This window comes from Bos grunniens, chromosome 24 (assembly GCF_055505025.1).
Source record: "Bos grunniens cultivar Pamir isolate PY7600 chromosome 24, Bosgru_T2T1.0, whole genome shotgun sequence".
NCBI lineage: Eukaryota > Metazoa > Chordata > Mammalia > Artiodactyla > Bovidae > Bos > Bos grunniens.
The window spans coordinates 39,150,549-39,173,933 of NC_141188.1; the positions used below are offsets into that span (position 1 = coordinate 39,150,549).

Consider the following 23,385-nt stretch of genomic DNA (forward strand, 5'->3'; position numbering starts at 1 on the left):
TTCAGATTGGATAGTTTGTATTAATTTTTAATTCACTAAATCTTCTACTGTCTCTAAAGTGCTGTTAAGGCCAGCCAGTGAATTTTAGTATGTTATTCTATTTTTCACATGCAGAATTCCCAGTTAGTCCTTTTTTTATCATTGCTATTTCTCTGCCTAGATTCCCCATCAGTTTATTAATTAGGAGTATGTTTCCTTATAAGATATTTACTATAGCTTTGTTAAAGTATTTGATGCCATTTTGCCTCAGTAGGAGTCATATGTTGATGCTCTTTTGCTTGTCTGGTGACATTTTATTATACGGTAGACATTATGGATGACATATTAATAAGGACTGCTTATTAAGGATAAATACTACTTAATAAGGATTCTGCTGCATTCCTATGAAGAATGTTAATCTTTGTTCTGGCAGCCAGTTCATTTGGCTGGACTGAAGCCGGTCTCCTTTCTCCCCTGTAGCAGATAGTAGCTCAGATCTCTGATCAGTTCTTTGAGCTTCCGGCTGCTGCCGTTCAGTGGACTTGCTGGGATCTCCCTGCACAAGCTGACCGAGGATTTGGACAGAGTTTAGGTTCAGCGTTTGAGATTTGCTCCTTCTGCAGCTCCTTGCTTTCCAGGATTCCTCTCCTAACTTTCCATCTGCTCCACCAACCCCAATTCTGTCCTTGACATCTCAGGTCAATAAGGCTGCAGTCTCTGCCACCCTCAGTCTTCTGAAGAGTGAGGTATGCCCTAAGGCAACCAGGTATACAGTTGCACGTCTTACCCCCTGCAGTTCCTTTGTTTTGAAAGTAACTGATCCTTTAGTTACTTTTAAACTCTAAATTAAGAGTTCTTAAATTTATCTGCACATTGGAAACACCTAGAAAGGTTTAAAATAAACTGTGATTTGGGTTTGGGAATTTTTTAAAGATCTTAATGCTTAGACAAATTTGGGCACCATTGCCCTATTCTTTAGCCATTATTTCTCTTTGTAAGTAGAACACTGGAAACTGACAGTTTATTATTTTTCCAGACCTAGAAAAATTTGTGTGTCCTTTTGTTGTTGTTAAAACAAAAAACAATTTACTATAAAATTATCACCCAGGTCAACTTAGTCAATGAGAGTTCCATTTGGGCTAATACTATGGTATACATATTTTGTATACTATATTGTATACATTATGGTATACATATTGTATAGCCCATAAAATATATATAACCAGGACACTACAGATAGACCTAACACTGCAGGAAGGTAAACATGCATTTGGATCAAACCAAAAAATAAAGTTTATATCTGGAACCCAGCCGGAGAGTAAAAAGCAACGTTCAGAGATCAAGTTTTAAATGGTCTCACTGAGAAAAAACAGACTGTCATCTGAGATGAGTTTGATTCTGAGATTGAAAACAAAATATTCAGTGGATGTCTGTGGCCGATGAAAAGAAGTAACTTAAAGTTGATGGTCACAATTGGACAGATGACAAGCATGATCAAGAGATGGAGCCCATAGTAAGTACTATGAGGATTTCACCAAATGTCAAAGAAACAGTTTTTGAATGAAGTGTTTCATAGACACTGAAGAATATACAACCTTTGAAGCACCGGGTCAATTACTTACAAATGGAATAAAAGCCCATGATAGGAATTTACTCAGACTTGAAGAGAACACGCCTTTAACATTCCCATACAGACAAGGAAAATGAAGCCATAGAGGAAACTAGAAGGTAAATTGTTTTTCTAGAAGGTAGATTGTTATCCTAGGAAGCCTTGCCAGTTTGGGTTTTTTTTGGTTAATATTCCAAACTTGTCTTTATAATTAAAATGACTGAAACTTGAACATGGTCACATTTGATTGGATCACTCAAATTTACTGTGGTTTAGTCGCTAAGTCAGAGAAGGCAATGGCAACCCACTCCAGTACTCTTGCCTGGAAAATCCCATGGACAGAGGAGCCTGGTAGGCTGCAGTCCATGGGGTCACTAATAGTCGGACGTGACTGAGCGACTTTACTTTCACTGTTCACTTTCATGCACTGGAGAAGGAAATGGCAACCCACTCCAGTGTTCTTGCCTGGAGAATCCCAGGGACAGAGGAGCCTAGTTGGTTGCCATCTATGGGGTCGCACAGAGTCAGACACGACTGAAGTGACTTAGCAGTAGCAGCAGTCGCTAAGTTATGTCCAAACTTTCGAGCCCATGGACTGTTGCCTGCCAGGTTCCTCTGTCCATGGGAATCTCCAGGCAAGAATACTGAAGTGGTTGCCATTTCCTTCTCCTGGAATCAAAAGGAATCAAACCTGGGTCTCTTACATTGTAGGCAGATTCTTTACTGATTGAGCTACGAGAGAAGCCCCTCAAATTTATGATCTTAGGGCAAATTCAGTTTTTCTATATTGTCTCAAATTATTGGCAATTATTGCTAATATATATATTTGATACTCTAAAGGCATGTATTCTTATAAATTTTAACAGGATAGTGTTTTTAGAGACTATAAATAGATTGAAATGTAGTAAAAGATAGTCTTTTAACTTTCAATGTAAACTTTAAATAAATTTGTGTTAACTTTTGTCTCATCTAATCTGATCACTAATGTTTTGTTGCTTTAGTGATTTTTTTTTCTTTTAAACTTATGTGGCTACACTGGGTCTTAGTTTTGGCATGTGGGATCTAGTTCTCAGACCAGAGATCAAACCACCCAGGTGCTCTGCACTGGGAGTGTGGAGTCCTAACCACTGGCCTACCAGGGCAGTACCTGATTTTTGTTTTTAAGTTTGATTTATTCATATGAGTTTGTGAAAAGCCAGTGTATATATATATATGTATATATATATTTTTTGTTGTTAGTTAACTTTTCTTTTCCCCTAGCCTATTTGTTCAGTCAGTCTCCTCAACCTGGACATTCACGTATTTTATATTCTTGAATCAAAAGTCCTTTCAACTGTAACATGGCTTTCTTGGTAGCATCTGTAAATCTAGTATTGAAATGAAAACTGTTAGACTGATTTGGAAAAGAAAAGATATAATATTTATTGAACATTTTGTTATATTATCATCAAATAGCTCTTGAACACTTTGGGTGTATATCTCATTTAGTCCTCACAGCCCGGATGAGAGATATTACTCCCACTGTGTAGGTGAGGAACTAGACTCATCTGAGTTCAGTTTGTGTGTGTGGATACCGGCCATAATAAAGCCATGTTCCCTAGGAGATTCTGCAAGTTCACACTTTAAAAAATATATGTATTTACTTATTTGGCTGCACTGGGTCTTACCTGTGGCACGCAGGATCTTCCGTCTTGCTTGCGGCACGTGGGATCTAGTTCCCTGACCAGGGATCCAACTAAGGCCCCCTGCATTGGGAGCTTAGAGTCTAAGCCACTGGACCGCCAGGGAGGTCGCAAGTCCACACTTTCCACACATATGCCTAAAATGGAACAACTGGGAACCGTCCTGCTTTTACCAGGCTGTTCAGTAAAGATTTGAGGATGGCTTTGGCAGACAATCATATACAGGTTTTCTCTTTCAAGTACCTGCACTTACGTTTCTGCTCTCCAACACCTCCTCCCCTCTCCACTCCATTTCCTCCTGGCTGCGTCTGCTTCTCTGGGAGACTTGCAGGATTTGACACATCCTCCTGATTTCCTAAACTGTATGACGAGCCAGGGCCTGAAATAATGAACTCTCCAAGGCCAAGAAATCTGTTTTGTAGTTTCTCTGTGTAAGTCTTAACACTTAATCTTCTATCCAGTGCGTTTTGTTTCCCTTTCTAAGTATCAACTTTCTGAGCCTGTGACCTTGGCCTACTACCTTGTTTAGTACATTTCTGCTTTTTATTTTGACTGTGAGAATCTTTAGATTTGTTCTAGTGGCTTCAGTTACTCTGCCCTATTTTCAATTTCCTCTGTAAAAAAAAAAAAAAAAAGCGTCTTTTAAGCTGTATTTCCCCAAGTAAAGACAAAGTAACTGCTCTGGGACAAAGCTACACCTTCATCAAATAACACAGTTTTTTCTTTTCTTTTTTTCCTTTTTGGCCACACTGCACAGCTTGTGGCATCTTAGTTCCTATACCAGGGATTGAACCCAGGTCCTCAGGAGTGAAAGCTCAGAGTCTTAACCACTGGACCTCCAGGGAATTCCTAACACTTGAAGTTTTAAAAGGCAGGTAGAGATTTATGACAGTGCCTCTCTTCCCCTCTCTTCCAAATCTCCAAACATCTACCTTTGTGAAACCAGGCTGTGTAGTTGCTAGAGCCAGAGGTCTTGAGCGGTATACACCATGTGGCAAAGATCAGCTTTAAAATAAATACTTCTATGGGAAGAATATAAAGCAGAGCATTATTTTCCCTTCAGAGGCCTAAGACGCAGCAAGAATAAATTTAGCCCGTGTACATTTTCTAAAAGGACCGCCACCTCCAAGTTTGACTAAAAGATGAACTCTCCTTGGTGGGCTGTGTTGCTGTTCGAAGGCAGGTGCAGTCCTGATTCGCCAGCTCCCTGTTCACCTGAACCTACAGAGGCACCTTTGATCGCTCGCTCAGAGCCTCACTGGCTTCTACAGTTGGCTCAGAAAACATCAAAAGAACCATAAAGCAGACTCTAATCTCAGCCTTCCTGTTTCTCCGTCTGCCCACTGTGTTCACGCAACAGCACGTTTTCTTCAACTGGAGGGCGTTTTCCACGATGATAATGCTTGGTGTCACAATATTAAACGGACGGGTGAATGGGGTTGGGGGTGTTCCTCTTTGTAACTCAAATCTTTGCCAGTGGAGGATCAGGGCTCTTAAGCTCACTTGCAAGGACATGCATGCAGGTATGTAAATTAATGTATGCTGGCCTGATGCTCTGTAGACTGGAGAAACTTCAGTTTAGGGGAACTCATAGTAGTACAGTAGCTACTAAGCACCGTATATTACATCCATCATGACGGCCCTCAGATAACAAGTGTGGGTGAGTTAATTGGGACTCTGGCAGTGGATTGGAAATTCTGAGTTACAAACATACAGCAGTGTTCCTTATCAAGACACAGTTATATTTTTTCCAGCATTTTCAGTCAATGCTTTAATTTCATTTAATATTTCCAAAAGGATATAAATGCTCCTGGAACAAAAAGCAAAAAGGACAAATGAGTTACCAAGCTATGCGAAGTGTGAAAGTGTTAGTCGTGTCTATTTGAGACCCCCTGGGCTGTAGCCTGCCAGGCTCCTCTGTCCATGGTATTCTCCAGGCAAGAATACTGGAGTCCGTAGTCATTCCCTTCTCCAAAGGATCTTCCAGGGATCAAACCCAGTTCTCCTGCATTGCAGGATGATTCTTTACCATCTGAGCCACCAGGGAAGCCCCCTCTCCTCTATTCCTCAACTACCCAGTTCCCTTTCCTTGAGAAAATCATTATAACCAATTTCTTACTCATTTTTTCTAGAGCCAAGATGCAGTTATATTTAAGGGTGATAGGTTAGACAATATTGAGTCTTTTAAAAAATTTTTAACTAAATTCTACAGTTAATTACAAGTCAATACTAGTCAAGGCTATGGTTTTTCCAGTGGTCATGTACGGATGTTGAGAGTTGGACTGTGAAGAAAGCTGAGTACCAAAGAATTGATGCTTTTGAACTGTGGTGTTGGAGAAAACTCTTGAGAGTCCCTTGGACTGCAAGGAGATCCAACCAGTCCATTCTAAAGGAGATCAGTCCTGGGTGTTCATTGGAAGGACTGATGCTAAAGCTGAAACTCCAGTACTTTGGTCACCTCATGCGAAGAGTTGACTCATTGGAAAAGACCCTGATGCTGGAAGGGATTGGGGGCAGGAAGAGAAGAGGACGACAGAGGATGAGATGGCTGGATGGCATCACCGACTCAATGGACATGAGTTTGAGTGAACTCCAGGAGTTGGTGATGGACAGGGAGGCCTGGCGTGCTGCAATTCATGGGGTCACAAAGAGTCGGACACAACTGAGCGACTGAACTGAACTGAACTAGTCCTTGAGTTTTATTATTTCTCTTTCAAGGCTCATCCAATGTTGGCTTCCAGGATTCCATGCATCTGTATTTGGATTTTTAAAAATGCTTTAGGGGGTTCCCTGGTGGCTCAGTGGTAAGGATTCTGAGCTTTCAGTGCTGTTGTCCTGAGTTCAATCCCTGGTCAGGGAGCGGAGATCCTATAAGCCTGAGATCCCACAAGGTGAATGGCACAACCAAAAAAAGAAGAAAAAAAAAAAAGGCTTTATTTTTTATATTGCTCTGGGAGGTATTTTAGAACTGGGGGCATAGGTGAAAGAGATCTGAATTTATATAGCCTCAAGCAAGTTATTTGTCCTCTCTAAGCCTGGCTGCTTCTTCTCTAAATTTGGTAAAAATGAACACTAAATCTCAAAGTTCTGAGAGGATTAAATGAAGTAATGAAGGGGAAAACACCTTAAAAGTTTTAGAGCAAAGCAGATTGATCTACAAATGTTGCTGCACCTTAGAATAAATCTAGCTCCACACACCCACCATTAGCTGGCCAGGTGCAGAGTCCTGCCTGACACAGCCACCTGGCAGGTAAATGTTCCAAATGCAGTTTCAGCCTTTGATCTTGTCCTGCCAGGCCTGGCCTTGCCTGTTCTTCCCGCCTCCAGCCTGTCTTCACTGACAGCAGCGGTTCAGGTCTCCCCCTACCCCCACCGCCACACCCGCCCCTCCCCGCCCCTACTGCTGTGTCCACTGCTTTTACTCTGAAGACGGTCTACCAAAAAAAAAAAGGGTACGAGGACTTCAGAAACGGGTAGTACGTTGGAGACAGTGGTGGCCATTGTGCTCACAATTAGGTAATCATCATCTTTCTCAAACTAGCTATTTCAGTTTTTACCACTGGCATTGTTCCTGCAAAGTTCAAAAGAACATTGCTTCTTAGTTACTAAAGGCTTCCCTGGTAGCTCAGATGGTAAAGAATCCGCCTGCAATGCACAAGACTTGGGTTCCATCCCTGGATCGGGAAGATCCCCTGGAGAAGGGAATGAAAACCCACTCTAATATTCTTGCCGGGAAAATCCCATGGACATGGAGTCTGATGGGCTACAGTCCATGGGGTCGCAAAGAGTTGGGGCACGACTGAACAACTGACACTTTAGTTATTAAAAGGTTGACCATCCAGAGGCTGTGACTTGCTCTCTCCTCCAAGTTCTGGGCTCACTTAAGAGGACTCCTCTGAAGAGGTCTCATTTTGCCTTTTGTTGTTGAGTCACTCAGTCGTGTCTGACTCTGCAACCCCATGGACTGTAACTCGCCAGGCCTCCTGTTCTTCACTATCTCCTGGAGTTTGCTCAAACTCACGTCCATTGAGTTGGTGATGCCATCCAGCCATCTCATCCTCTGTCGTCCCCTTCTCCTCCTGCCCTTAATCCTTCCCAGCATCAGGGTCTTTTCCAGTAAGTTGGCTCTTTGCATCAGGTGGCCAAAGTATTGGAGCTTCAGCTTCAGCATCAATCCTTCCAATGAATATTCAGGGTTGGTTTCCTTTAGGATTGACTGGTATGATCTCCTTGCAGGCCAAGGGACTCTCAAGAGTCTTCTCCTGCACCACAGTTCAAAAGCATCCCTTCTTCGGCACACAGCCTTCTTTATGGTCCAACTCTCACATCCGTATATGCCTCTGGTGATATATTTTTTAAATGAGAAATATTTTTTATTTTTCAGCCACTCCACTTGGCATGTGGGATCATAGTTCCCCAACCAGAGATCGAACCCAAACTCCCTACATTCGAAATGTGGAGTCTTGACCACTGGACTACCAGGGAAGGCCCTTTGGTGATATTTTTTTTTCTCCTGTTCTTCTGAAAGATGTTAAATTTATTATGACTGGAAGTTTTTTTATTTCTTCTTGGAGGTAGAAGGACTTTGGGGGATCAGTTACATGAGATAAGAAAACTGAATTTGTCTCTTAACATTTTTAAGTTATTTACTTTTCCAAGCCTCAGTTTCTTCATCTCTCAGTTTTACACTCCAGAGAATATTTATCACATAAGAGAGTTTTTACCAGAAATAAGAACTGGTTGAAGACAATCTCCCTTGTCTGTTCTTGGATGTTTTGCCTTTATTTCCTTCCCTCGTTACTGAAGAACAATTTCTCTCCTTCAACTCTTCCCTTCCTTCATTCTTTGCCCCTTTTTTGTCTTTCTTTACCTTTTAAAAAATTTCTTTACCAGTTTGTTATAAAGGAGACTTAAAAGATACAGCAGCCAGATGAAGACGTACGTTGGGCAAGGTCCGGAAGGGTCCCCTGTATAGGAGCTTCTGTCTCCAAGGAACTGGGTGCTGCATCCTCGTTGCTTGTGGATGCTTTAATGAACCCAGGAACTTTTTGCCTTCTGTGGAATGGATACACAGTTGGCCCTCTGAATCTGCAGGTGCGAACCCCAGGACACTGAACACTGACTGTATTCAGTGTATTAAGGGGCCACTTTATATGAGACTTGTGCATCCATGGACCCCGAAACCAATCTCCTATGGACACAGAGGGACTGACTGAGAAACTGTGGGTAACCAACTGGTTTAATCCATTTCACCTGTAACCTGCCTTCACTAATCAAGATCGGTTCAACTGTTGCTGCAAAAAGCCTGCTTGTCCTCTAAGCAGCTGCTGCTGCTGCTGCTGCTAAGTTGCTTCAGTTGTGTCCGACTCCGTGCGACTCCATAGACGGCAGCCCACCAGGCTCCTCCGCCCATGGGATTTTCCAGGCAAGAGTACTGGAGTGGGGTGCCATTGCCTTCTCCAATGCATGAAAGTGAAAAGTGAAAGGGAAGTTGCTCAGTCATGTCCGACTCTTAGCGACCCCATGGACTGCAGCCCACCAGGCTCCTCCGTCCATGGGATTTTCCAGGCAGGAGTACTGGAGTGGGGTGCCATTGCCTTTTCCCTCTAAGCAGCATGGAGTCTAAATAACAAGATGTTCTCCAGGAACCCGGACCAGCTGTGTCTAGCTGGAGCTGGGCTGGTTAAGACTTGGGAGGGACTACCAATCCTCCACCTGGGCTTGTGTGTCACTCAGTGACCTTTTGACAGTTAGAGGGCTGGAAACTCCACCCTCAGACCTTGCCAAGCATTTCTTTTTTTGAACTTGCAGAGGCTGTGACTGAGCTGCATCTGTGAAGAGCAAAGAGGTCACCTCTTTCTCATCACCTTTCCCCGAGAGCCCCACGTACCTGTGCCTGAGGACGCCAGCTCATTCCATAAATATCTCAACCCCTTCCTTACGGGAGGTGCATCTGAGACTTTCTCCTTTCATTTCTACCTTAGGCTGCCTTGCACATAAACCTCGTCTCAGCTGCAGAGCTTGGGGTCTCAGCATTTGGCTCGCTGGGTGTTGGGGAAAAGAAATCTAGTTTGGTAACAACTTTACAACTGAAGGTGCCACCTGGTGCAGAAGGAAAAGCGTTGAGCTGTACTTCAGAAGAACGAAGAATGATACTAGGCCAGCATGATACCAACTTCTCCATGCTGGTTTTCTCACCAGTAAAGCTAAAAGGTTGGGCTAGATGATCTTTCTCTTCACCTCTGAAAACTCTAACTTTCTAAGGACATGAGTACTGATACATACAGATCTGATAACAGTGTAGGTTGCTTGAAAGTCCCCCCAAAGATGGGTCATCATAAGTCTAAGTAAAAAGTCTACTGTGTGACAGAATGCAAGTAAAAAGTTTAAAATATAGGGGTTCTCCAGAGGTGGATGAACTGGAAGGTTGGGATTGACATAGATACACTACTAAGTATAAAATAGGACTTCCTAGGCAGTAAAGAATGTGCCTGCCAATGCAGGAGACTTAAGAGACGTGGGTTTGATTCCCTAGGGTGGGAAGATCCCCTGGAGTAGGGAAATGGCAACCCACTCCAGTATTCTTGCCTGGAGAATCCCATGGACAGAAGAGCCTAGCAGCCTACAGTCTACAGGGTCACAAAGAGTCTGACACAAGTGAGCTACTGAGCACATGTATAAAATACATAACTAATAAGAACCTATGGTATAGTACAGGGAACTCCACTCAGTGCTCTGTGGTGACCTAAATGAGAAGGAAATAAAAAAAACAGGGGACATATGTATAGGTATAGCTGATTCATTTTGCTGTATGGTAGAAGCAAACACAACATTGTAAAGCAACTATATTTGACTAACAAAGTTTTAAAAATATAGGGATCTCAAAATGATGAAATGATCCCTTTCTTTGGGCAAAAGTATCAAAAGTGTGACTAAATTTTAGGGATGATGATGCTTCAGTCCAGACAAGAGAGGAGTGTATGTTGAAATAATTGGAGAGTCCCTTGGTGTTTCACTGCAAGAAGTAATGGGGATTGATGAGGGGGATACAGGGTGGGGGAGGGAAGAAGAGGGGAAGATGGGGTGGTTCCAGAAGATGGAGATGGAGGTGGGAGGGGGTGCCCTGTGGCCTCTTGGCTGCAGAGTGCCAGTCGGTCCTGCCAAGACCAGGTGTGGTGGTCTCCATTGGAGACAGAACAGGAGAGCAGCTCAGGGGCCTCTGGGATTTCTTGAGGACAAACAGGGCTCCAGGAAAACCTGGAGCTGATTAGGAGTTGATTAGGAAAATGACTGTAATTGTAAATGTAGAAATCAGAGGGGCATCTGGAAACCTGATAGGAAAGAACCTTATGACTCCAAGGAAGAAAAATGTGTAGCCTCTGAAGTCAGGATGGAGTGCATTTAAAATTGGGCAGCCTTTACAGAGTAGCTGGGCAATCGTATGCTTAACATTGAGGACATCTGAAGAATAGTTTAAGTCCTTTTTGAGAGATCCGCAGCTATGCAAGGAGATGACTTTCGTGCTTGGAGAATCTTGTGTTCAGGAGTTTACTGGCCCAAGGGGAGAGGGGCAGGGTGGATGGAGGAAGAGAACCCTGGGAAGCCTTTGAAATAGAACCCAGCATCTAGATTCTGGCCACATCAGAATCTTCCAGCAGGAGAGTTTCAAATACAGATGTCTAGGCTCCATAATTCAAATTCTGGGCTGGCTCTGTAATTTGCAGGGCTTGGTGCAGAATATACAAGCATGAGGCCACTTCAAAAAACAGGAAAAAAGTGTCATTAGAGGTACAAAGATGTAAAAGATGTAAAGCTTTTTCCTTTCTGTCTACTTGTAATGATGTTTTCTATTATAATTTTCAGGAAAGGCTATCATTTTGACTTAACAGCATGAATTTTTACCACCCATCTTTATATTGTGCAATGCCAGTTTAAAATACAATGGCATGTAACACATACAAAATCACCCAAAGGACACGCTTTCTATTTCAAAGCTTGTACCTGCACATAACAAAATATATGTATGTGTTCTTCCTAGAACAGTGGGAGCAATACATGAAAGTAAACTTAATTTTTTTCACTCAATATGCTCACATCCTACCAGCATTTTCCATCCTCAGTTGAGTAGGGAGGATGACCCATGGCTGCCCTCTTTCCGTTTCTGTTGTCCTTGTTGGCATAAGTAGTTGGTAACGCAGGGAAGTCATGAGGGCGGGAATAAATGTGATGGGATCCCTCGTGTGTGTTTCTTAGAATGTCACAGCTTTCTTTCTCTAGGAAAGCACAGCTTCTCGGCGCCATCAGCTCCTTTGATGACTGGGTTGTGGGTTTAGCAGCTTCCCTGGCGCCCACTTTGAGCCTCACTGATGCCCCAGGTATCACGAGTCCACTGGAGCCCTGTGCTCATGGGCGTGGGTACCACAACCCAAGGATGAGGCTGCTAGAAATCACCGCAGACACACACGCATGCGCATACACATGGTGCGCGTCCCGGCTCCGCTCAACGCAAGTCCACACCCGGACTTCACTTATAAAGCACATATTCAAGGGTGCAAGGATTAAGACCTGTAAGAGGGTGCTAGCAGAGTGTTACACCCAGCACAGGACCTTCCAGAGCGTGGAGCGCTGCAGACCTCACGTCATCCACCTCCGAACCGCCCTGGTTCAGCATCGGTACTTCCTACCCCAGACTTACCTTCTTGCTGGTAAATGATCCGGGTTCCAAGCCTCCGGCCTCTGAAATGAAGGCCAGGTGAGGGAGAGGGAGGAGGAGCCAGGCCCCATCGGTGTTGCTGAAGGTGTGTGTGGGTGAAGACAGAAGGCAAAGGAACTCTGTGTTGCTTTGTTGTCTCTGCCGTCACTGCCAACGGACATTGAAGTGTTCACACACAAAGCTGCTGCAGGCCAGTGCAGGAGAAACTCCTAAGGAGGCCCACACTGTGTGGTTTTAAGAACTGGACCAAACAGCTGCTCCCCCAGCCCCTGGCTTTGGGAAGGATATGTCCTTCCTCTCATCCTGAGCTTGACCTTCAGCTCTGCCAGGTTGAGGCCAGGGACACCTGTCAGGCCCCAGATAGAAACGGTGCTCTTGGGGAAGGGTGGAGGGCTAGCAGTACATTGTCATCTACAATCCACCTAGCTGGATCAGTTCTGGAATTCTCTGGCACTGCCAGGCCTGGGTTTGACCCCTGTTTGGGGAACTGAGATCCCAGGAGTCATGCAGTGTGGCCAAAAACAAAAAACAAACAACCCCACCACACCCCCCAAAAAACCCAAACTGTATCAATCCTAACCTCCCACCCTCCCACTCCCAGAAGTTTGGTGAAGAACACTCCAGCTTTCTCTGCAATCAAGACTGGTATGTAATTTACCCTCTGTTTAAACCCCAATGTAGGGGCTTCCCTGGTGGCTCAGTGATAAAGAATCTATCCGCTAGTGCAGGAGACACCGGTTCAATCCCTGATTTGGGAAGATCCCACATGTGGTGCAGCAACTAAACCCGTTCAAGCCAACTACCAAGCCTGTGCTCTGGAGCCCAGGAGTGGCAACCACTGAGCCCTCGTGCCATAAAGCCCATGCTCTGCAACAAGAGAAGCCACTGCAATAAGCCCATGCATTGCAACTAGAGTAGCCCCTGCTCACTGCAACTAGAGTGGCCTCTGCTCACTGCAACTAGAGAAAAGCTCTTGCAGCAGCAAAGACCCAGCACAGACAAAAACAAGTAGACCCTGGTGTGGACTAGGTGGCATACAAACTAGCTTTTCACAGCCTTCTCTGGAGATTAAAAATTGTCGTTCACAAAAGTAGTACAGTGAAGAGGAGGTAACTGAAATCTGTTTATGGTTGATACGTTGCTTTCATGGAGTGAAAGTGAAAGTTGCGTAGTTGTGTCCAACTCTTTGTGACCCCATGGACAGTCATGGAGTTCTCCAGGCCGGAATAGTGGAATGGGTAGCCTATCACTTCTCCAGCGGATCTTCCCGACCCAAGAATACAAACCAGGGTCGGAAGACCGTCAAATTACTGGGTGGGGCCCTACTTTCCAATCCTTTCTCAACACGGCGGACGTGTAAAGTGGCCACATTTGTACTACGTACCTGGCATCTCAAGGCTGGAGGGCCTGCCTGGGAACCCCAGAAGCCCCCCACCCCTTGCTCTCCACACACCTCGACTCCATCACTCCGAGGGCTCAGGTGCACTGCTCTGGAAGCTCCGTGGTGGTTCCCTTTGTTGGTTTCATTTGGGGAAACTACAGGATTTAGGGAAAAGTGTGGTCACCTGGCTCAGGACTCGGCTAAGGCAATTGGTGCATCAATTTTATAGTAAGACATGCTCTGAAAAAAATTAGTCTTGAAAAAGAAAAAAGCACGAACATCTAAAAAATGAAATAGAGAAAATGATAAAACTTGGCTCTGAATATTGTTGGGGGATCATCCCTCTCAAAGCTAATGCCGTTTCTAGAAAACACATGAACTGGCTCAGTTTCCACATCTATGGAATGAAGGGAATAAGACTGAATGATCTCCAATGTACCTTTTAGGTCAAAATTCAGGGATTAAAACATGTAAACAAGCATTAAACTCTGAGATAGGTATGCTGAAGTATCCAAACGTGAATGCCTGCAACTTACTTTGAAATGCATAAAAAGGTGATGGCTGGGTCAGCCTGGGTGAAGGTTGGATAGTGAGCAGATTGATGATAAAGTAAGTCCAGGAGAATGTTAACAGTAGGAACCGGGCAGTGGGTAATGTAGGGGTGATCACCATCCAAGTCTTTCAATTTGGCTTCAAGTTTGCAATTTTACTTTGAGTAATGTTGGGGGAAAACAATGAATGCTTTGGCCTCCAGTCTTCGTGACTAATGCAGAAAAAATGAACAACACGAAGTAACCTGTCCAACTGGTTAAAAAGCTGCTAGATTTAATAACTAATCTAAGATGTTGTAACTAAACTATTTTAAGCCTTTGTGCAAGAAACAAAAATTCAAAACTTCTGCTATTGCAAAAATGTGAAGGTACCAATTATCAAGGACTTACTATATTCCAGGACTCTGCTGAACGTTTTCTCTGAAATGTCATCCCTGTAGCAGCCTACGGAGTAGGTATTGTCCTCCGCCTTTGACAGACAAGAAAACTGAGGCTGGATGAGCTTCTCCAAGGCCGTGGAGCTGGGCCCTGACAGCACTGGGATTTGAGTTCTGGGCTGAATGATCTCCCAGACAAGACAGCTCTTTGCCGGTACTGAACTCTGCTCCACTTGCTGCTTCAATCTTATTGACACTTAGTCATAAACTGGACAGGAAAGTATGGGTTATACACATGTGGTACATGAGCCGACCCTGAAGAGCCTCTGAGCAGACCCTTGATGGAGTACAAAGCTATGGTGTGTACCCCGTTCAGCCATGTGTCACGGACTTGGCTATGAACTTGCTCAAGACACACGATTCTGCATCTCAGTGTCTTCATGTGTAAATGGAGGCAGATTTCAGGTGGATTCCTCCACAAAGCACTTAGTAACATTCTGGATACATGGACAAATTTGCTTTCCACCTCATGCCTTCAAGCCTTTTCTATCATCCTGTGAATTCTCCGAGCATCAGCTCTGGATTACTGGGGAGTGTCGTCCTTTTTGTGTAACCTCAAATTCCAAATCTTCCTGCTTCCTGTGTTCAGTCATCTTAAAACAAAATTTGTCTAAAAGCACTATAACCCCCATCTCATCCTACTATGGGTGGAGTTTAGTATCCACACAATCCCCCATATTTCTGAGAGTTTCAAGGGACTGGTTAGCATTCTCATTCACCGTCTTTTAGTTTGAATTAGAGAATTTTTAAGAATATATTTTATTTCACTGTGCCGGGTTTTGGTTGCAGCATGTGGGATCTAATTCCCTAACCAGGGATTGAACCCAGGTCCCCAGCATTGGAAGCATGGAATCTTAGCCACTGGACCACCAGGGGAATCCCTAAATTAGAGATTTTACCCTACTGCCACCTTGAGTCCTACAGGAAATCTCTTCTTTCCATCCAGAGTGACCCAAGACCCTTTTGACTTCAATTCCTCTGTAGCTAATCTAACAGGAAAACACAAGCAACTGCAGCAACTTTTTAGCAAAGAAATGAGAATAGTGAGAGATTCTTCTGTAATACAGAAGAGGGGAGAAATAGCTTCAGTTGTCATTCATCCATCCAACTAATATTGACTGAGTGCCTTTTATAGACTAGATATTTCTAAATATTTCTGGGTCTGGAAATATCACGAAGAATAAAAGAGACAAGAACAAAGAAATCCCTACCCTCTTAGTTGGGAGATGGGAAGAAGACATTTTACTCATGCATTTTGTTGATTGTCTGTTATAGTTAGATGGTGAGAAGAGGTGGAGAGAGGGCTGCCTGCAGGTAGGGTGGGCATGGGAATATGTGACTTTAAACAGGGTGATAGGAAAGGACCCATTTAGGAGGAGACCTGGGAGGACAGAGAAACCGGTGCTGTGGGAGCCTTTGGGAAGATTTCAGCTCAGACTCAGATGCTCTGTGACTGCAGAGACTCCATGAGTGCTGGGTCTAGAGCATGAAGTGTCGAGTATCATGATGAACTTCTGGATTTTACGCATTTGATGCATTTCAATCCATTGCAGTTGATGCTCAAGTTGTCCCATTTGTGGTCAGAGAGAGGAGGATGAGCGAGATGGGGAGCTGCAGAAAGTCAGTGCAGTGAAACTGGTCCCAGACTTCTGTGGCCGAAAGATGCACTCAGAATCCTGCCGGATCTAAACGCTGCATGGATTTGTGTATATTGTGTGTATGTATGCTTTTGACAGTCACTCTGTCTCCTTGCACCCCATATCCTGAGTTTATGAAGCCTTTTGGATTGTGTGTGTATGTGTATGTGTCTGTATAGAAATAGAGAGAGGGACTGAGTTTGAGGCCAATTCAACATGATACAGAATATTACTAAACGTCGTGTAGCAGGATTCCAAAGACCTAAAAAGACCACAGACTTTAAGCTCCTACCTGAGAATTAGTAGAAATCCAGTTACTTTGGACTTTCACAGGTAGGGATGGGAATGGGGAGGGGGAGAAAACAGAAAGGATAGCTCAAAATAATCGAATTTCCAGGGCCATGGAAAGCCCATGCAATCTCTGATATTTACATACACATATATCCATGTGACCAACAGGTTTGAGAGCTCTTCTAAAAGCAGGGAGGATGACTCTGGAAGTCAATGAGATCTGCAAATTACTGTCTGTAGAAAAATCTGCATAGACTTCTGGGTGAGGGGGGAGGAGTGGCAGCGATTTGATGAGGGGTAGAGCAGTTTGCTTTGGAACCAAGTATGAGGTGTTTGGTCTGACAAAGAACTTTTTATTTTGTTCTGATTTGTATATCCATTAATATTAACATCTAGAGACAAAATCTCTCACATCTAAATTGTCCTGGAAAATTCAGGATCTGTGGTTTCACCCTTAAAGTTCAGAACTCATTCTTATATAAAATAGCCAGAGAAAATCCCAAATATGACTTACAAGAGGTTCATTGTAGTGTAAGTTGATTCACATAGTCTGTGCCACAAATTGGCACTGTCTTTTTGCTGTGTAAGATATGAGCTGTCAGACTTGAAGCCCTGGTGGGAGAGTAGCTCTGTGTGCATTCGTTTATGCTAAGTCATTTTGGTCGTGTCTGACTCCTTCCTTGTGACCCCATGGACTGTAACCCACCAGGCTCTTTTGTCCATGGGATTTTCCAGGCAAGACTTCTGGAGTGGTTTGCCATTTCCTTCTCCAGGGGATCTTCCCAACTCAGGGATCAAAGCTGAGTCTCTTACATTGCAGGAGGATTCTTTACCACCGAGCCACCAGGGAAGTCCCCAATAATTGAGTGCACATGACCAATATTCTCAAGATTCTAGGATTATTCAAAAATAGGAAAGTTTCTGCTATAGACAATATTTGTGTTGGCCACAAATTCTTATGCTGAAGCCTAATTCTCAGTATATGTGGAGGTGGAGTTTTTGGGGTGATTAGATTATGAGGGTGGGGCCCTCATGTATGGGATTAGTGTCCTTATGAAAGAGACCCCAGTCCCTTAGCCATCTATGAACTAGGAAGTGGATTCTCACCAAACACTGTATCTACTGGTGCCTTGATCTTCAACTTCCCAGCATCCAGAATTGTAAGAAATAAATGTTTGTTGCTTAAGCCACCCAATCTATGGTATTTTTGTTATAACAGCCTGAATGGACTGAAACAGTGATAGACAAGAAAACTTGTCATTTTAAACTGATTCTTTATAATATGTGATTCTCTTTGCCAGGTGACTGCAGAATAGTCTCAGGGGCATAGTAATTGATTCATACTTTATTGCAAAGGATATTTTGGAAAATAAGCTGATACAAGCTAGTCACGTCATAGAAATACTCTGTATGATGTTGCACATTCTACCTTCTGGCTTCTAATTCTCAGAATGAGAGCCAGACTGACAGAGATGTTTAACCTCAGTGGGAAACCTCACTCTTGATGGACTTACTTATGCCCCAGACAGGCTTCCCTCAGATAAAAATGGAGACACTGTGCTCCACAAGCAAGTGGGTCACAAGATTCCTAGTAATAATTTAGGTAACAATGCAATTTTTGTCCTGTGTGTAGCACACTGGTTCTTATTTGTCCTTATCCTGGCATATGAGTTAAAAGTACAGCTCCCACAATGCATCTGCATTCTAGCCATACCTGTGTACTTAGATGATGGACTCTTCAGACATCTCTACTTTGTCTCTCCTCTGTGCCTCTGTTCAACCCGTTCCTCTTGCTTAAGATGCGTCTACAGTTGGGGGTTCTCAGCCTCCGCTGCACCCAAGTGCAAAAGCATAATCAGTCCTTCCTGCCTCCCCCACTCTGATGGAACTGATTTGCCGCCAATTTCTTAAAGCTTCCCAGGTCTAACGCCACAAGTGGCCCTGCCTGAGGACTCAGGTGATAGGATTCCCCTGGTGAATTTGTTAGAAACACAAATTGTCTCTCAGAGCAAACGTACTGAGTTAGAATCTGCTTGTGTGTGGTGCTGCTGCTGCTGGTGAGTCACTTCAGTTGTGTCCGACCCTGTGAGACTCCATAGACAGCAGCCCACCAGGTTCCTCTGTCCACAGGATTCTCTAGGCAAGAGTATTGGAGTGGGTTGCCATTTCCTTCTCCAATGCATGAAAGTGAAAAGTGAAAGGGAAGTCGCTCAGTCGTGTCCGACTCTTAGCGACCCCATGGACAGCAGCCCACCAGGTTCCTCTGTCCACAGGATTCTCTAGGCAAGAATACTGGAGTGGATTGCCATTTCCTTCTCCATGTGTGTGGTAAGGGAGGGCTAAATAAATTCAGCTTCAAAGCCATCTTTTCAGGTCTGGAGCTGAAATGTTAACCAGACCTTAGGGCCCTAAATGCTATGTGAAGTCCTCTGTGTGTGTCTCCACATGGAGGAAAACCCTTCTGTTTTGTTTTTGTTTTTTCTTTAAAAAAATTTTTTTTGGCTGTGCCACACAGCATGTGAGATTAGGGATCAAACCCACGCCCCATATAGTGGAAGCTCCGAGTCTTAATCACTGGTGTGCCCAGGAAGTCCTTCTTCTGTCTTCTGTCCTTGCTGCTGCTGCTGCTGCTGCTGCTAAGTGGCTTCAGTCGTGTCTGATTCTGTGCGACCTTATAGACGGCAGCCCACCAGGCTCTCCCGTCCCTGGGATTCTCCAGGCAAGAACACTGGAGTGGGTTGCCATGTCCTTCTCCAATGCTTGAAAGTGAAAAGTGAAAGTGAAGTCGTTCAGTCGTGTCCGACTCTTAGTGACCCCATGAACTGCAGCCTACCAGGCTCTTCCGTCCATAGGATTTTCCAGGCAAGAGTACTGGAGTGGGGTGCCATTGCCTTCTGTCCTTATGTGTGTTAAAAGGCACAGGACAGTTTGCCCTCCGGGTCACAGCACAGACGCCAGTGTAGGGTGGTGACAGCCCCAAGCGACAACAGAGTCTTTCCGCTGAGACAGCTGGGCTGAAAGGGCTACAGCTTTTAGCATGACACAGAGATGTGTTTGGGAAACAAGAGTTCCTGCTCATAGACCAATCGGTCTTGACAGTCACACGCTCTGATATGGGCCTGTCTGAACAGGAAAAGGAGGACTTCTTATTTGTCAGGAGGTCTGCTAGAAAGAAAAAAAAAAAAAAGACCCACTGAAATATCACTTACTTCCTACAGGGAAGGACACATTCTTGGATTGAACACAAAGGGTGTCAGGCCCAACAAGGATGTCAGTTAACTCTAGGGTCATTTGTTTGCCAAGAACTGAAAAATATCACTCAGATCACTTAAGTAAGAGAGGGTGGGTTTTAAAGACACAGTTGTCAGACTTCATTCTTTGTCGTTGCTTGTGATTTGAGAGGCAGTTGTGCTCACACCTTAGGTTTGCAGCATCTGCTCAAACAGTTTGGTAGCTCTTTAAGCATCGAAGGGGGATTTTTAAAGTTTTGGTGTCTCCAAACTCAACGAAGCCAAACTACAAAGAACACTGCTTTGCCCTGACTGCCAGGAAGCTTAGAAATTTAGGATTTACAGCGGGGGTTGGGGGGTGGGGGTGGGGTGTGGGGAGTGCGGGGGCGGGGTGTACTCTGGCAACTTGATGAAGTTATTTATCCAGCAATTTTCTTTCTTTTTTACTTTTTTTTTGGCCACACCCTGCAGCTTGCCTGGTGGTGCAGATGGTAAAGAATCCATCTGTAATGCAGGAGACCCAGGTGTGATCCCTGGGTCGGGAAGATCCCCTGAAGAAGGGAATGGCTACCCACTCCAGTATTCTTGCCTGGAGAATCCCAAGTACAGAGGAGCCTGGCAGGCTACAGTCCTTGGGGTCCCAAAGAGTCAGATAAGACTGAGCGACTAACACTGAGGCTTGCAGGATCTTACTCCCCCACGGGGATTGAACCTGGGCCCTGGCAGTGAAAGCACCAAGACCTAATCACTGGACCACCAGAGAATTCCTCATAATTTCCTTTTTATATTTCTTTTTAATTTAAAAAACTGTTCAATGTTTTATATTTTCATTCTGTATATCATCTTAAAGACTTTTTAGAAGTGAAGTTTCACTTTTTAAAAAACTAATAAAATAAGAACAACCATGCATAGGTGCTGGTGTCCTGGTATAAACCTAGTCATCATCCATGGGCATCCACTCTGCTCCTGTCCTGGCTCTAGCCCGGGGGTTAGCCTAGACCTTGCTGTAGAAACCAATGAGGATCTTAAGCTGCCTTCTCAATTCAGTTCAGTTCAGTCTCTCAGTCATGTCCAACTCTTTGCGACCCCATGGACTGCAGCATGCCAGGCTTCCCTGTCCATCACCAACTCATGTTCATGGAGTCAGTGATGCCATCCAACCATCTCATCCTCTGTCGTCCCCTTCTCCTCCTGCCTTCAATCTTTCCCAGCATCAGGTTCTTTTCAAGTGAGTCACTTCTTCCCATCAGGTAGCCAAAGTATTGAAGTTTCAGCTTCAGCATCAGTCCTTCCAATGAATATTCAGGACTGATTTCCTTTAGGATGAACTGGTTTGATCTCCTTGCAGAACCAGGGACTCTCAAGAGTCTTCTCCAGCACCACAGTTCAAAAGCATCAACTCTTCGGCACTCAGCTTTCTTTACTGTACAACTCTCACATCCATAAATGACTACTGGAAAAAACATAGCTTTGAATAGATGGACCTTTGTTGGCAAAGTAATGTCTCTGCTTTCTAATATGCTGTCTAGGTTGGTCTTAACTTTTCTTCAAAGGAGCAAGCATCTTTTAATTTCATGGCTGCACTCAACCATCTGCAGTGATTTTGGAGCCGCCCAAAGTAAAGTCTGTCACTGTTTCCATTGTTTCCCCATCTATTTGCCATGAAGTGATGGGACCGGATGCCATGATGTTCATTTTCTGAATGTTAAGTTTTAAGCCAACTTTTTCACTCTCCTCTTTTACTTTCATCAAGAGGCTCTTTAGTTCTTCTTTGCTTTCTGCCATAAGGGTGGTGTCATCTGCATATCTGAGGTTATTGATATTTCTCCCAGCAATCTAAATTACAGCTTGTGCTTCATCCAGCCTGGCATTTCTCATGATGTACTCTGTATATAAGTTAAATAAGCAGGGTGACAATATACAGCCTTGACGAACTCCTTTTCCTATTTGGAATCAGTCTGTTGTTCCATGTCCAGTTCTAACTGTTGCTTCCTGACCTGCATACAGATTTCTCAAGAGGCAGGTCAGGTGATCTGGTATTCCCTTCCTTTTAATAATTTTCCACAGTTTGTTGTGATCCACACAGTCAAAGGCTTTGGCATAGTCAAGAAAGCAGAAATAGATGTTTTTCTGGAACACTCTTGCTTTTTCGATGATCCCACCATAGAGCCACCAGAACTTACACAGGACTGGGAAATAGTCTTGGCGGGCACAAACAAAAGAGTCTTGGAGGTCCTTGAGTGCACCAGGACCCAGGACAAATGAGCAGTGACCCCACAAGAGACTGACCCCACCCAGACTTGCCCGGGAGTATCCAGGAGCCTCTGGCGGAGGTGTGGGTCAGCAGTAGTCTGCTGCAGGGTTGGGGGCACTGAGTGCAGCAGCATGTGCATGAGACCTTTTGAAGGAGGTCGCCATTATCTTCATTACCTCCACGATAGTTTGGCCTCAGGTCAAACAACAGGGAGGGAACACAGCCCCACCCATCAACAGAAAATTGGATTAAAGATTTATTGAGCATGGCCCAGAATGGGAAAGACTAGAGATCTCTTCAAGAAAATCAGAGATACCAAGGGAACATTTCATGAAAAGATGGGCTCAATAAAGGACAGAAATGGTATGGACCTAACAGAAGCAGAAGATATTAAGAGGTGGCAAGAATACACAGAAGAACTGTACAAAAAAGATCTTCACGACCCAGATAATCACGATGATGTGATCACTGACCTAGAGCCAGACATCCTGGAATGTGAAGTCAAGTGGGCCTTAGAAAGCATCACTACGAACAAAGCTAGTGAAGGTGATGGAATTCCAGTTGAGCTATTTCAAATCCTGAAAGATGATGCTGTGAAAGTGCTACACTCAATATGCCAGCAAATTTGGAAAACTGAGCAGTGGCCACAGGACTGGAAAAGGTCAGTTTTCATTCCAATCCCAAAGAAAGGCAATGCCAAAGAATGCTCAAACTACCGCACAATTGCACTCATCTCACATGCTAGTCAAGTAATGCTCAAAATCCTCCAAGCCAGGCTTCAGCAATACGTGAACCATGAACTTCCTGATGTTCAAGCTGGTTTTAGAAAAGGCAGAGGAACCAGAGATCAAATTGCTAACATCCACTGGATCATGGAAAAAGCAAGAGAGTTCCAGAAAAGCATCTATTTCTGCTTTCTTGACTATGCCAAAGCCTTTGACTGTGTGGATCACAATAAACTGTGGAAAATTCTGAAAGAGATGGGAATACCAGACCACCTGACCTGCCTCTTGAGAAATCTGTCTGCAGGTCAGGAAGCAACAGTTAGAACTGGACATGGAAAAAAAAAAAAAAAACTCTGGACATGGAACAACAGACTGGTTCCAAATAGAAAAAGGAGTTCGTCAAGGCTGTATATTGTCACCCTGCTTATTTAACTTATATACAGAGTACATCATGAGAAATGCCAGGCTGGATGAAGCACAAGCTGTAATTTAGATTGCTGGGAGAAATATCAATAACCTCAGATATGCAGATGACACCACCCTTATGGCAGAAAGTGAAGAGGAACTCAAAAGCCTCTTGATGAAAGTGAAAGAGGAGAGTGAAAAAGTTGGCTTAAACCTCACCATTTAGAAAACGAAGATCATGGCATCTGGTCCCATCACTTCATGGGCAATAGATGAGGAAACAGTGGAAACAGTGTCAGACTTTATTTTTTGGGCTCCAAAATCACTGCAGATGGTGATTGCAGCCATGAAATTAAAAGATGCTTGCTCCTTGGAAGGAAAGTTATGACCAACCTAGATAGCGTATTCAAAAGCAGAGACATTGCTTTGCCAACAAAGGTTCGTCTAGTCAAGGCTGTGGTTTTACCAGTGGTCATGTATGGATGTGAGAG

General features: G+C 44.1%; 1 long non-coding RNA gene across 1 annotated transcript; it reads right to left on the reverse strand.

The window, feature by feature from the left end:
* Nucleotides 1-10,585: 10,585 nt before the first annotated feature.
* Nucleotides 10,586-11,945, reverse strand: LOC147346100 (uncharacterized). The gene is made up of 2 exons (XR_015153920.1): nt 11,372-11,945; nt 10,586-11,026 (listed from the first exon to the last, which is right to left on the reverse strand). It is a non-coding gene; the product is annotated as an uncharacterized LOC147346100 (long non-coding RNA).
* Between the last annotated feature and the right edge of the window lie 11,440 nt (nt 11,946-23,385).